Source organism: Diabrotica virgifera, chromosome 5 (genome assembly GCF_917563875.1).
Source record: "Diabrotica virgifera virgifera chromosome 5, PGI_DIABVI_V3a".
In the NCBI taxonomy this organism is placed as follows: Eukaryota; Metazoa; Arthropoda; class Insecta; order Coleoptera; family Chrysomelidae; genus Diabrotica; species Diabrotica virgifera.
Window position 1 is genome coordinate 121,415,236 of NC_065447.1, and position 14,161 is coordinate 121,429,396.

Here is a 14,161-nt window from a genome sequence, read left to right on the forward strand (position 1 = left end):
TGAACATATTCAAAAATAAAGGTGGAATGAACTCTTCATGGATGACAATAATTAGTCTAGGGGAATAAAACCGTGAGGATAAATTACGTGGCCCTTCAGGTTAGGGGTTGAGGAGAACCGGTGATCCACCACTCAAAAAAATTAATAGTACTTACTAATAAGCCCAAACCAAGGGACGGAACAAGGTACCGAATAAATAGAATAAATCGGCAATGAAAACGGATAATGAATTTAGAAGCATGGAATATACAGAATTGCAACATTAGCAGAAGAACAATAAGGTTTTAGGTCGGGAAGATCATGAACAGATGCTATATTTATAATGAGGAAAGTTCAAAAGAAATCATTAGAATACAACAAACCGGATATTTATGTTTCGTTTAATAAGCCATTTAACACGGTAAAATTAAAGGGCGTTATCCATTTGTTATACTGAATAGAGGTACTTCTAGGAATAATTAAAACGATCGAAAACATCAACCAGAACAACACAATAAAAGTAAAAGTAGAAGATGAACTAACTGGCCCAATTGAAGCTGGCAATCGGATAAGACAGGCGGATTCACTGAGTCCTTTATTATTCAACCTGATCATGGATGAGATATTAATAAAAAGTAAGAACTAAAAAAGGATACCAAGTGGGAGAAAACCAACATAAGATAATGTGATATGCAGACGATACGGATGCAGATTTACAACGTATGCTGCATCTGTTTAATATAACCACCAAAAAATTTAACATGTTAATTTCCAAAAAAAAAAAGAAAAATGCGTGGTTATATCAGACGGAATCCAGATGTAAATTAGAGCTGAAGAGTCAGATAATAGAACAAGTGGGAGATAAAGTGAATGGAGTAAATAGTGCCGCAGGTTGCCTGAATGACTCAATGTGGAGAAATAAAAATTACGGAAAAGAAATGAAAGGCAGAATTTACAAAACAGTCGTCAGACCAGTAATGACATATGCGGCAGAAGCACGACCTAAGACAGAGAAGACATAAAGATTGCTCAAAACAGAGGAGATGAAAACCCTTCGAAAAATCGATGGTAAGTAACTATGGACCAGAGCTAGAAGTATAGATATACGGCGGAGATGTAAGCTGGAGAACATTAAAAACTGGGTAAGAAGCACAAGAGTAGAATAGAATGACTACGTAAGCCACATAGCAACAAATAGAGTAGTAAGGACGGCGAGAGATGGTTCCCCAATAGGAAGACGATCAGTAGGATGACCACGAAAACGATGGAACCACAACTTACTGGAGGCACATGAAAAAACAGACAGTCATGTTTATACAAAAAGAAGAAGAAGAAGACAAGCACAAGAGTAGAATGGAATGACTACATAAGCCACATAGCAACAAATAGAGTAGTAAGGACGGCGAGAGATGGTTCCCCAATAGGAAGACGATCAGTAGGATGACCACGAAAACGATGGAACCACAACTTACTGGAGGCACATTAAAAAACAGACAGTCATGTTTATACAAAAAAGAAGAAGAAGACAAGCAAGAATATACAGTGAGTCAATAACAAACATGGACTGGGAGTAAAAGACATGGAAAATCTAAAATTGAATATATAGTTCTCACGGAAACAAAAAAAATGGTAAAAAGGTGCAAGCAGAGGAGTTTCAATTCTTATAAAAAAAATTTATATAACTTTAAAATTATATAAAAATTGAAAAAAATGGGGGGTTTATTTGGCTAATAATGAATTTATGCGTTACTTTATGGACGCACATACCTAATTATATTTATATGATAAGAATTTGAGTAGTATCACGATCAGTAAGATCGATAAAATAAAATTATATAACATAGAATTATGTGTAATGTTTCTGTAGATGGTGTTTTCAAATAAAAATTATAAAAAAAATCTTGGAATTTTATCAAAAGTCTAAATAAGCTTTATCTATTTACAAGATAGGTACCCCCTACTGAGAGGGTCTCTGTACCTGTCGACTTGCGGACTGCTCGATATCGACAACAAGGATAGCCTGTAATCACTGAGCGAGATAAATTTTAGCAGAACTTTGAGATTTTTTAAAAAGTTTAAACAAAATAGGTGCTTTGTGTTACACTTTATGTTAAAAACAAAAACAGATTCGGAAAGTGGGAAAAATTCTCTAGTGACGTATTTGTATTTAAATTTTTTTACGTTAATTTTAAACAAAAAAAAAATTAAAAACACACATTGTTTAAACAATTTAATAATTTAATAACAAATAGAGCACTAGAACTTTTTAATTCCTTTCATATAAAAAAAGAATTATTTCAATATATGCCATAGTTTTAGCGTTATTTTATTTAAACTTTTACATTGAAATTTAGATATGCCCAGAATCGCGAGGAACGCCCTTAACATTAGAATCTCTGTGCCAGGCACGAAGGTATGAAGCCAGGTCTATTTATTTTGAGTTTCTTTACGTGCTGGTTTGTCGCTTTTATTATGTATATTTTCTGTTAAAAAGTTTTTGTATTTATAATTAAACTTTTGGTGCATCATGATCGTGGGTATTTTGATAATATTTTGATTATTTCTTAAGTTTAATTTATTAATTGACAATAAAGATTAGTATTTTAAAAATTTTTTTGGTGGTTTTTCGCTAGAAAAAAAACTACAAATGTTATAAGTGGACACTATAAATGTGGAGCTTTCGAGTTAGCTTTAAGAGGTCACGACGAAAAAGAAAATTCAGAAAATAGAGGCATATTTAAGGAGCTGGTCAATTTTAGCGCCGAATTAGACAACGACTTAAAGGTTCATATTATTCAAAGTACCAGATCCTTCAAAGGTCTACCTTCTCCGGACATATAGTTGCTTCTAATTTATTTATGTCGGAGAAGTTTTCTGCTTATAAGCATCAGTTCTCCGAATCATTTCTTAATAAACCATGAAGACAATTTTAATTTTTAAGCAAAACTCGGTTTAAAACTGAATTAGAAGTAGGTACTGTACTAGCGAGACGAATTAAGTACTACCTCTGGGGCTGTTTCGCTATCGGTTTTATTGTAGAGGGAAGGTTCAAAAAGCACATTTGAAGAAACTATTAAACTTTTAAGTATTTTAGTTACCATTCCTATATCAACATCTGAAGCAGAACGCTGTTTTTCGATGTTTACATGGAAACCTAGTGCTTTAGGTATGCTATCTGCAGAAAAGCATTTTGTAAATTGTATTGATAATTTTAATTATAAAGTCATTGAAAACTTTGCAACCAAAAAATAGAAGAATGAACTTCATATATCGTAAACTTTAAAAGTGACATTACAAAAATTTGTGCATGTGTGTGAATAATGAAATAGTATTATTTTTATAAATTGGTAAATAGAGACTAAATCGTAATAACAATTTTCAAGCACTATCAGCAGTAAATGCTGGTGGTAGGTTAAGAGGTTTTTATTATTAATTAATTTACGGAACTGTTTTGATCAATGTTGGACAATTGCTTGGCACCTCAGATCAATAAACTTAAGATATGTACATAAGATAAAAGTATCCGCGCATATTTTTTTTAGTTTTTGTTGGCAGTATACCTTTTTTTGACAATATCGTAAATCCGTCACTAAAAATTTTGGCGGCTGCCCGAGTTGTGGCACTACCTTCTTAAAGTGGTACGAGCCGCCACTGTTCTAAATCGAAACTGGACTGAGTACATATCTGGGGCATTTTATTTAAAAAATATAGGACAATCGAGGCTACCATAAAAATGTAAATATTATAACGTAAAAAATGAATGACAGAAACGTAGGTCAAGGTGAAGGGCAAAGACGGGGAACAGCCACAGGCATATTTATGACGATAAGTCGTTATAGATTATTTATAACTGATATAGGATGATAAAATCGGAACCAAGCCAAGAAATTTCTAGATTGAGAAAAATTATAATAAAACCTAGGTATAGTGAAGTAACTACTTACGGTCGGAAAAATAAAATATTTAAATGGGAATGTAGGTACTTTGTTTTCTCAATTTAAGTTCTAATTAAAACAAAAAATAATTCAAAAAATAACTTACCGGTCAATACAACAACATAGGCAAAGTTTAAGGATTTTGGCTTCATTTTCATCTAGTTCATTGCCCTACTATGACTAGTCAAAACTACAAAACAATAATACGGATCGTAGTATTTCTTGTATTAAAATAAATCTATGTCGTTTGACCTTATAGTCAACTTCGCACAAGTTTTCCAACGGGTTACGTTCAGTTACTTATATCACCTCCTTGACTTTATTTTTAAAACTGTTCAAATCAAGTAGGCGGCAGATAGTAATATAACCGCAGATATATTTTAATCTAAAACAAATCAGGAAATGTTAATTTTCTCGCCAAAGAATAAATATTCAACCAAATAGTTATGAATGAGTTTATTATACATAAATTAGTGATGTAACGAATGTCATTTTTTGAACATTCGCGAATACGAATGCGAATGCGAATATCTGCTACCGACATTCGCGAATGCGGATGCGAATGCGAATATTCAGTTTTTTTTAATTTGTTTCTATTTTTGTAATGTTTCCTAAATTTATAATGAAAAGTTAATTAATATTTAGTGTAAATCAATCTGAATCTTAAGCTATATTACATAATACCAAATAATAAAAAAAGTGAAGGCTGATAATGTGATTATACAAGGTTAAGTTATATCTATCTATTGTCCTTCATTTGTCCAAAGTTGAACGTAGGCCTCCCCCTTACTTTTCCACTCTTCTCGGTTCAGTGCTAATCCGGTCCATCTGGTCCCTGCGTATCTTTTTAGGTCATCCGACCATCTCCTCTGTGGTCTGCCTCTTCCTCTTTTGTAGTCTCCAGTGAGTTCTCCAGTGAGTTATCGCTTCATTCCATCTTCAGTCTCTTTGTCTGCTGTTGTGTCCTGCATATTTCCATTTGAGAGTAGCTGCATGTTTGAGGTTAAGTTACCTTTTCTTAATAAAAAAAGATGAAAAGTTAATCGATTTTGATTTTATTAACCTAATATTATCTTAAAATTATTTTTTTTTCTGGTTTTCATATTCGCAAAACATTCGCACAAATTTCGCGAATGCGGATGCGAATGCGAATATGCAAAAACATGCGAATATTCGCGAATGCGAATGCGAATACGAATATTCGTTACATCACTAACATAAATAGCTACATATATAATATTAGGATATAATTTTTAATGTAGGTAAGTATTTATATCAAATACTAACATTATGTTATAAGTGTGTATGTAGATTAACAACGGAGACAGAGACCACGCGGTTATAATAATAACTCTGGTTCCATCTGGTTCTAGTTGTAGAATGTAGAATGAGAATGCGATGCGCTTTGCGCTTATGATGCGCTTATGGACTTTAGTGCACGTGGCCAGGCCAGGGGCGGTTTCTAACACAAACAGGAATTTGCAACATCTGATATTTTATTTTGGCCCTTGACCGCGATGGCAGCTGGCAGCACGGACTACGGACACACTGCCGACATATTATTCAACTTTCTACATTCTACATTATAGGTAGGTGTATGATGTATGTTCATAGTTCATATTGTTACAGGGCCGGCGATAACGGGCCTGCAAGGGATGCACTCCAGGCTGGCGCTCCAGTTTGGGGGGCGCCATAATGAACTTTTTTGTTCGGGTATTATACAAAATAGTAATTTTAAAAAACCTAAGGGCGCCTATGCTAGTTTTGCAGGCGGGCGCCTTATACCCTAGCGCCGGTACTCATATTGGCCCTTACGGGATGTTTGAATGTTTCTAAAAATAAAAGAGTAGCCGAGTACTTTATCGGTACCTATACATACCTACCCAATTTCAGGAGAGGCCCTCTGAAGGCCCCGTCTCACCATCAAATAATTGACAGTTATTTGATCAAACTTGACAGTCAAACTTGACTAGTGACACAAACTATACATACTAACTGTCACTTTGTGTCACTAACTGTCAAGTTTGATCAAATTAACTGTCAATTATTTGATGGTGAGACGGGGCCTTGAGTTATGTCTATAAACGATTTATAAAAATAAGTAAACTCATTTATCACGAGGATGTCCTAGATTTATTTTAAGTCCTCGTCCTAGCTCCTAGGACGTCCAAGAACAGTGTCTCGATATAAAAGCATGTACCTAAACATTGTAAAATAATAGTCAAATTTAAATAGAATTGTCTAACTAAATAAGTAGGTATCTAAATTAACAAAAATTAAAACTTGATGCACACAATAACAATCTTTGAAACGATAACAATTAAAAGACAAAATATTCTGTAATACTTTTCATTTAAAAACTTCTGGTGCAGAGTAGTTACCTATACAGAGAAAATAAATAGATGGAAAGAATATATTATAAAAGAGCTATGTTTTTAACACGACGAAATAATGGAGACAATGAGTAGAACTAAGAGGTAGAAATGGATCTACAATTACTAAAGAGGAAAGTGAAAAAGCACTAAAACGTATAAAAAATGATAAAGCCATGGGACCGGATGAAATACCTTCTGAAATAGGTACAGAAATTTTAAGATTACTAACAGAGAACCACATAGATATAACTATGAGTAGTAGAATTCGTAGTAGAATTATTCAACGAAGTTTACTGCATCCCAATACCTACCCAAAAAATCCAAAGCAATGAAATTTGAGGAATATAGGATGATCAGTTTGATGAACCATGTTTTAAAAGTTTCCTTGCGAGTGATCCATGAATGTGTCTACAAAAAACTAGACGATAGCATAACTAACAGGAAACCAACTGGGAGAGAGGCATTATTTACCATACATGTATAACTAACAGGAAACCAACTGGGAGAGAGGCATTATTTACCATACATGTGACTTATTCACAGGGCTGCTTTATCCATTAGGCAATATAGGCAGCTGCCTAGGGCGGCAAATTGTGAGAGGGCGGCACAGGGGCTTGAAATTTTGATTGGGGGGGGCAAGCATTATAATATACAATACATTATATATTATATGATGTAATAATGAAAACTGAAAGTGTTTTTTGTAAATTTCAGTCATTTTCAGTTTCAGGGGAGGGGGCAACTGCCTCCCCTAACCCTATCAAATGACGCCCCTGGGGCGGCAAAAATACTGTACAAAAAAATATTTGTATTTAAAAATTAAAATCGAATAACAAATATGTATATTCATTATTCATCCATCAATTAAATAGAAGTGGGCGTTCGTTTCTAAATAAAAGAAATTGCATTCATATCAAAAATAAAACAAACATAGCATTCTGTTATCTTAAACCTAACACTATTCATAAAAAAAACGGAAGTCATAAATTTAGTGATTATTGGGCCGCCAGAAGCTCCGCAAACACGGTCGGTGAATTGACTGAAAACATCAATATTGCACATATTGCAGAAACTAAAGATTACCAGTAGGAAATCGAGTTAGAGTTGGGATTTTCAAACTGTATTATTACAAGGAGATAACATTCGTGTCGTCGCACTGATATAATACTCCAGTCAGGGAAATAAGCAAGAAATGGACCATGTTCGGGACAATGAAATTAATATCAAGGTAGCTGACTACTTTTTTAGTTATTGTGGACTTGACCTATAGGATGAAAACATTGAAAACCTTCATGTTTCCTGTCTAGAGATCGTGTTTTTTAATTATTAACAATTTGGTGCAATCAATGCGATTTTTTCCATTTTTTGCACTCAATTAAAAAGCTAAATAGTTGACATAAAATTACAAAATTTATTTTTTTAGAACATTGAAAAACCTTCACAATGACGATTTTTGAAAGTCAAAAAGTTAATTTGTTGCTTCGTAAACTGCAAAATAACTGAAAATCGTTATTTATTAATAACTTTTCCTAAAACTAACTTAGAACTGTAGTGTTTCGCTTTACTCAAAGTTGGGTATTGGGGTACATAACAAACTCCCAAAATTTGAGACCGATCCATTAATTAGTTTAAAAGTTAGGTATTCTATTTGTTTATCCCAGAGACCTTTGTTTTGCAAGAATAAATGACAGTAAATAATGAAGATATGACAATTCTGCGTATGCCAAATGAAAGTAGAAAAGTGATCCTATCAAAATGTATTAAGAAAAGATAAAAAATTATCTAATGTAGTAAAAAATACTAGTTTATAAACATTTACAAAACATCTTCTTACATAGGTATTCGGAAAGATGATATTTTACTCGAATTTTTAAAAATGTAGTTCAAATGATGATTAGTCATAGTAAGTGAAGGGGGAGCTTCTGCGTTGATTGCACTAAATTGTTAATAACTAAAAAACGAACGCGAACTCTAGGTAGGAAACATGTAGGTTTTCATCCTATAGGTCAGCAATTAAAACAGTTGTTGTCAGCTACCTGGCGGGAGCCGAAAAATGCACGAGTTCAAAAACTAAAAAAGCAACTAAACTACTACCATTTTCTATATCTTGGGATCTACTCAATGAATTTTGATATTTCTTCTTTTAATTTGTATGTACTTTTGTGTAAATTACAAATATGCAATTTTTCTAGACATTTATTAATTAATAAACAGTCTAATTTTTTAAACAATTTTTGAAAAAATAATATTTTCTCAAAAATCCATTTTTTGTAATGATACTATCATTATTAATCATAGAAAAAGTTAAGGTATATTTTAATGAATAAATTATGTTCAATAAATTATTATTTAATAAAAATAATTTATTTATTAAAATATAGGTACTTTAACTTTTTCTATGATCATTAATAGTATGATAGAATTGATTAAAAAAATGACATAACCCAGACATCCAAAGTGAAAGTTATCCTCCAACACCAAATTGTTCTATATGATCCACATATTGTTCAGTAAAAAGTTACACCATTTTGAGCGTCCGGTTTGGGGGGGAGATGGGGGAGAATTCGGTAAATTAGTTATTTCTTTACGTTTTTCGTCAATATTTCTTAAACTATGTTTAAGCGTAAACAATGTTATATACAAAAACGTTCTACATAAAATTTAAAACAAAAATGATCCTATCCTTAATTGTTATAAAATCAACGGTACCAGAGTTACGGAGGGTGAAATGTGGAGGTTTTCGATACTTTTTATATTTCTTGGGCAATTGAAGATGATTTTGGGTGGTGAGGTTGACGTTTCTTCAAGGGCTTATCACTAACATACCATCGGCCACTGAAATAGCAAATCCTGTTAAAGAAAATTTCTTTCGATCAGTAAAAATATTATAAATTGCTCAAAAAATATAAAAAGTATCGAAAACCTCCACTTTTCACCCTCCGTAACTGTGAAATCGTTGATTTTATAACAATTATGTATAGGACCTTTTTTGTTTTAAATTTAATGTAGAACATTTTTGTATAGAACATTAAAGCATATTTTTAGAAATATTGACGATAAACATAAAAAACTACTAATTTACCGATTTCTCCCCTATTTACCCCCCAAACCGGACGCTCAAAATGGTGTAACTTTTTACTGAATAATATCTGGACCATATAGAACAATTTGGTGTTGGAGGAAAACTTTTACTTTTAATGTCTGTGTTAGGCCTTTTTTGGACCAATTATACTATACTACCTCCATAACTTTGGAACCGTTCATTTTAGACGGATTATGCAGAGGACCTTTTTTGTTTCAAATTTAATGTAGAAAATTTTTGTATAGAAGGTTGTTCATGCTAAACCGCATAGTTTTAGAAATATTGACGAAAAACTTAAAAAACTACGAATTTACCGATTTCTCCCCCCTCTCCTACCTAAACCCGACGCTGAAATTGGTGTGACTTTTTTCTGAACATTATGTAGACCAGCGGTTCTCAATCTGTGGTACATGTACCACTGGTGGTACATTTCATTATTTGAGGTGGTACACAGAACGCAAAACAGCCAAAATAAGCACCACTATTATAGATCATTAGATCACCTATCTAGATAAGTATTTCAGTTAGGTGGTACCAAAAATAATAAAAAGTATTTGGCTCAATCTGTGGTACATGTACCACTGGTGGTACATTTCATTATTTGAGGTGGTACACAAAATGCAAAACAGCCAAAATAAGCTCCACTATTATAGTTAATTAGATCACCTAGCTAGATAGGTATTTCAGTTAGGTGGTACCAAAAAGAATAAAAAGTATTTGGTGGTACATGACTCAAAAAGATTGAGAACCGCTGTTTTAGAATAAAACGTGCCAAAAATTCTTATTGGGAGCTGATAGAAGAAGGTTTGAGCTTGAATTTAGGTACTTCGTAATTTTAAAAATTATTTTTTTACTTCTGTTTTTGAACCTTAAAAATCGTCATATAACTCAGAAACGATTAACTTTAGAGGAAAATGACAAAAGAGCTTTTTTGTTCACAATGATCCAAAGAACCTAAAATAATATCTGCTCCGGCCGAAAAAATTGATTTTTATAATTTGTATTTTTTTTATAATATATGTAGCAATAACTCCGAAATTATGGCGAAAAGTATCCCGAATAAAGTACATGCCTCCTAGTGGCGGGATACGGGCAACAATACATTGGCTTATAGGGCAGTCCTTACAGTAGGGATCCTGGCCTATACAGAAAAATGCAGGCGGGTGTGGGGTAATACTGCACTTTGGTTGCATTGGTGGTGTAGGTATTGGCTAAACGTGCAGGGCAGGGTATGGTGCTGATAGAAAAGGCATTCAGGCATCAAATATCCAAAAATCTTTTCAGGCCATAATAATGAAAAGACCTTCTCCAAACGCAATAAAAACTTATACTGAAATGATGGCATCTCATGAGGTAAAATGTTCCGGAAGTAAAATGAGCCTCCGTTCGGATCTCCGGGTGAGGACTATCTCAGGGGGAACACCATTGCAAGTTAGAAAAATCAGGATAGGGTCTTGGAATCTTGGTAGTCTTACAGGTAAGAGTCTGGAGTTAGTGGATGCGCTCAAACGAAGAAGAGTTCAAATTGCTTGTATTTAAGAAACCAGGTGGAAAGGACAAAGGGCGAAAGAACTAGGTGATGGATATAAATAGTGTAGGGAGTAGTAATACTAGAAATGAAGTTGGTATAATTGCTGATAGTGAAATGAAAGATAACGTAGTAGAAGTTGTAAGAACGAGTGATAGAATGATGTCAGTGAAATTTGTAATTGATAAAGAGGTATTGAATGTTGTGTGTGTATGCTCCTCAAACAGGTCTGGGTGAGAATGAAAGAAGAGCTTTCTATGACCAATTAGAAGACGTACTGAGTGATATTTCAGCAGAGGAGAACGTTATAATAGGAGGTGATTTCAATGCACATGTGGGCCAAGCCAAGACATGATATGAAACAATACATGGGGGATTAGGCTTTGGAACTAGAAATGAAGCTGGAGATGATATGCTAGAATTAGCAACAGCATTGGATATGGCGACTGTTAACACATTCTTTAAAAAGAGAGAAACTCAACTTATTACCTACAAAAGTGGACAACATCAATCCCAAATAGACTACTTCATGATAAGGAAAGAAATACGTGAATGCAAGGACTGCAAGGTAATAGTTAGTGAGACAGTAAGCCAACAACATAAGCTGCTTGTTCTGGACATCGAAGTAAAAAGCGAAACTAAACAAAAATATCGGAGAGGACCACAAAAAATCAAGTGGTGGATGTTAAAAGATGAGAAGGAAGGTCTATTCAGGGAAAGAATAGTAGAAAAAATATGTTGGAACATGAAAAGAAGCCCTAACACAATTTGGAGAAAAATGGCCAATATTATTAGAGAGACGGCTATTGAAATACTTGGGAAAACGTCAGGAAAGAAGTTTGAGGATAAAGAGACTTGGTGGTGGTCAAATGAAGTACAAGGAAAAATAAAAGAGAAGAGAAAATTATATAAAAAGTGGCAAGAAACCAGATCGGACATAGATCTTCAAAACTATATGGTCGCCAAAAAGGAAGCGAAAGTAGCAGTAGCAAAAGCTAAAGCAGAAGCGTATTCAAACCTATACGATCAACTTGATCGTATCGCAGGGAAGGCGAAGCAAAGATATATAAAATAGCCAAACAGAGAACAAAGAAGGCAAGAGATTTTAATCAGATTAGATGTATCCGAGATGAAAATAATAAAATACTAATTCACGAAAAGGATGTCAAAAAGAGATGGAGAAAGTATTTTGACAGTTTATTAAATGAAGAATTTGACAGACAGCCTGTGGAGTTAACGGAGACAGTAACAGCAATGGTTACCAGAATAACAGACGAGGAAGTGGCTCAAGCGCTTCAAAAAATAAAGAAAGGAAAAGCAGTCGGACCAGATGATATTCCTGGGGAAGTATGGAGAGCATTGGGAGAGACAGGAATAAGTTGGCTAGCAGGTCTATTTAATAGAATTATGGAAGTTGGACAAATGCCAGACGAATGGAGAAGCAGTATATTAGTACCTGTCTACAAAAACAAGGGAGACATACAACAATGCACAAACTACAGGGCTATAAAACTACTTAGCCACACCATAAAAATATGGGAGAGAGTAATTGATAGACGGATACGTGAAGAAACCGATATATCCGATAATCAATTTGGCTTTATGCAGGGCAGATCAACAACAGATGCAATTTTCATTGTAAGGCAACTGATGGAAAAATACAGGAATAAAGAGACCAACGCTCATATGGTATTCATTGATCTTGAGAAAGCATATGATAGAGTTTCTCGAGAGATTCTGTGGTGGGCACTCAATAAGAAAGGAGTCCCTGGCGAATATGTAAAGATTGTGAGAGATATGTACGACGGAGTAACGACTAGTGTTAGAACAGGTGTTGGAGAGACTGAAAAATTTCAGGTGAAAGTAGGATTGCACCAAGGCTCGGTGCTTAGTCCTTATTTATTCTCATTAGTTTTGGACCAGATAACAGCGAAACTACAGGGTAGTATTCCATGGTGCCTAATGTATGCTGATGATGTAGTGTTAATAGGAAATAGTGAAAGAGACTTAGGACAAAAACTGGAACAGTGGAGACAAGCTCTGGAGGAAAAAGGTTTAAAACTTAGTAGGACAAAAACAGAGTATTTGGAATGTTCATTTAAAGATGGAGTTACTACAAATAAAATGGTATCTTTGGATGGTGAAATGATTGTGAAAAGCAATAGTTTTAAGTACCTAGGATCGGTATTACAGAGTAATGGAGAAATAGATGGAGATGCATGCAGTAGAATTAGGGCTGGATGGATGAAGTGGAAAGCAGCGAGTGGTGTGTTGTGTGACAGAAAAATTCCAATGAAGCTGAAGGGAAAATTCTATAAAACAGCCATAAGACCGGCTATGGTGCACGGAAATGAATGTTGGGCAGTGAAAAAGAAAGAGGAACAACGAATGCATGTGGCGGAAATGAGAATGCTTAGATGGATGGGTGGAGTGACAAAGAAGGATAAATTAGAAATGAGTATATTAGGGGAAGTCTAGGTGTGGCACCAATTGATGCCAAAATGAGAGAGTATAGGTTAAGACGGTTTGGTCATGTTCAACGTCTAGACGTTAATCACCCAATACGAAGAATAGCTGAAGTGCAGATTCCTGGAAGGAGTAGGAAAGGAAGACCATAGAAGACCTGGGGAAGACGATAAGGCAGGACATGTTGGTAAAGGGGATTAACATTGATATGACCCAACCCAAGATAGAATTGTGTGGAGAAATGCAATTAAGGAAGCCGACCCCGCATAGGGATAAGGCAAAGAGAATGATGATGATGAACTCCGAAGTTATGGCATTTAAGTATGGGGAATATAACATGAAAAATAATTAGTATTTCTTAGGGACTTCAAAACGCAAAAATATACAGGGTGTTCTATTTAAAATAAGAAAGTTCATTAGATTTCCAGAAAAACGGAAGATTTGACAACAATGTAATTACCACTGTAATATCGGCCTCATTAGAAGACACTTACCCATCAAAATTTATAAAAATCGTTCAAGTGGTTTCCGAAAAATTACCCTGTTTCCATACTTTATCAGTACCCTGTATAATGTTTTTGTGTAAAATTTTCTGAATTTTTCAAGGGTCAGTCTTTTTTTAAAATCTATATTTTCTTAGGTAGGTATTTAACCCGCCGTTACACGCGTCTTCTATTGTGACGTGGTTGCACGCGTATGAGCGTGGCCCTCACCTACACCAATTCGACTTATTTCGAGGAAGAATGAATGTCAACATGTATAAATATAAAATGGGTTGTACTCACATATTATAGAA

General features: G+C 34.3%; 1 long non-coding RNA gene across 1 annotated transcript; it reads left to right on the forward strand.

Annotated features, from left to right (window-relative positions):
• Positions 1 to 4,021: 4,021 nt before the first annotated feature.
• LOC126884359 (uncharacterized) lies at positions 4,022 to 6,923 on the forward strand. Its single transcript, XR_007697983.1, has 3 exons — positions 4,022 to 4,387; positions 5,140 to 5,176; positions 5,544 to 6,923. It is a non-coding gene; the product is annotated as an uncharacterized LOC126884359 (long non-coding RNA).
• The last annotated feature ends 7,238 nt before the right edge of the window (positions 6,924 to 14,161 follow it).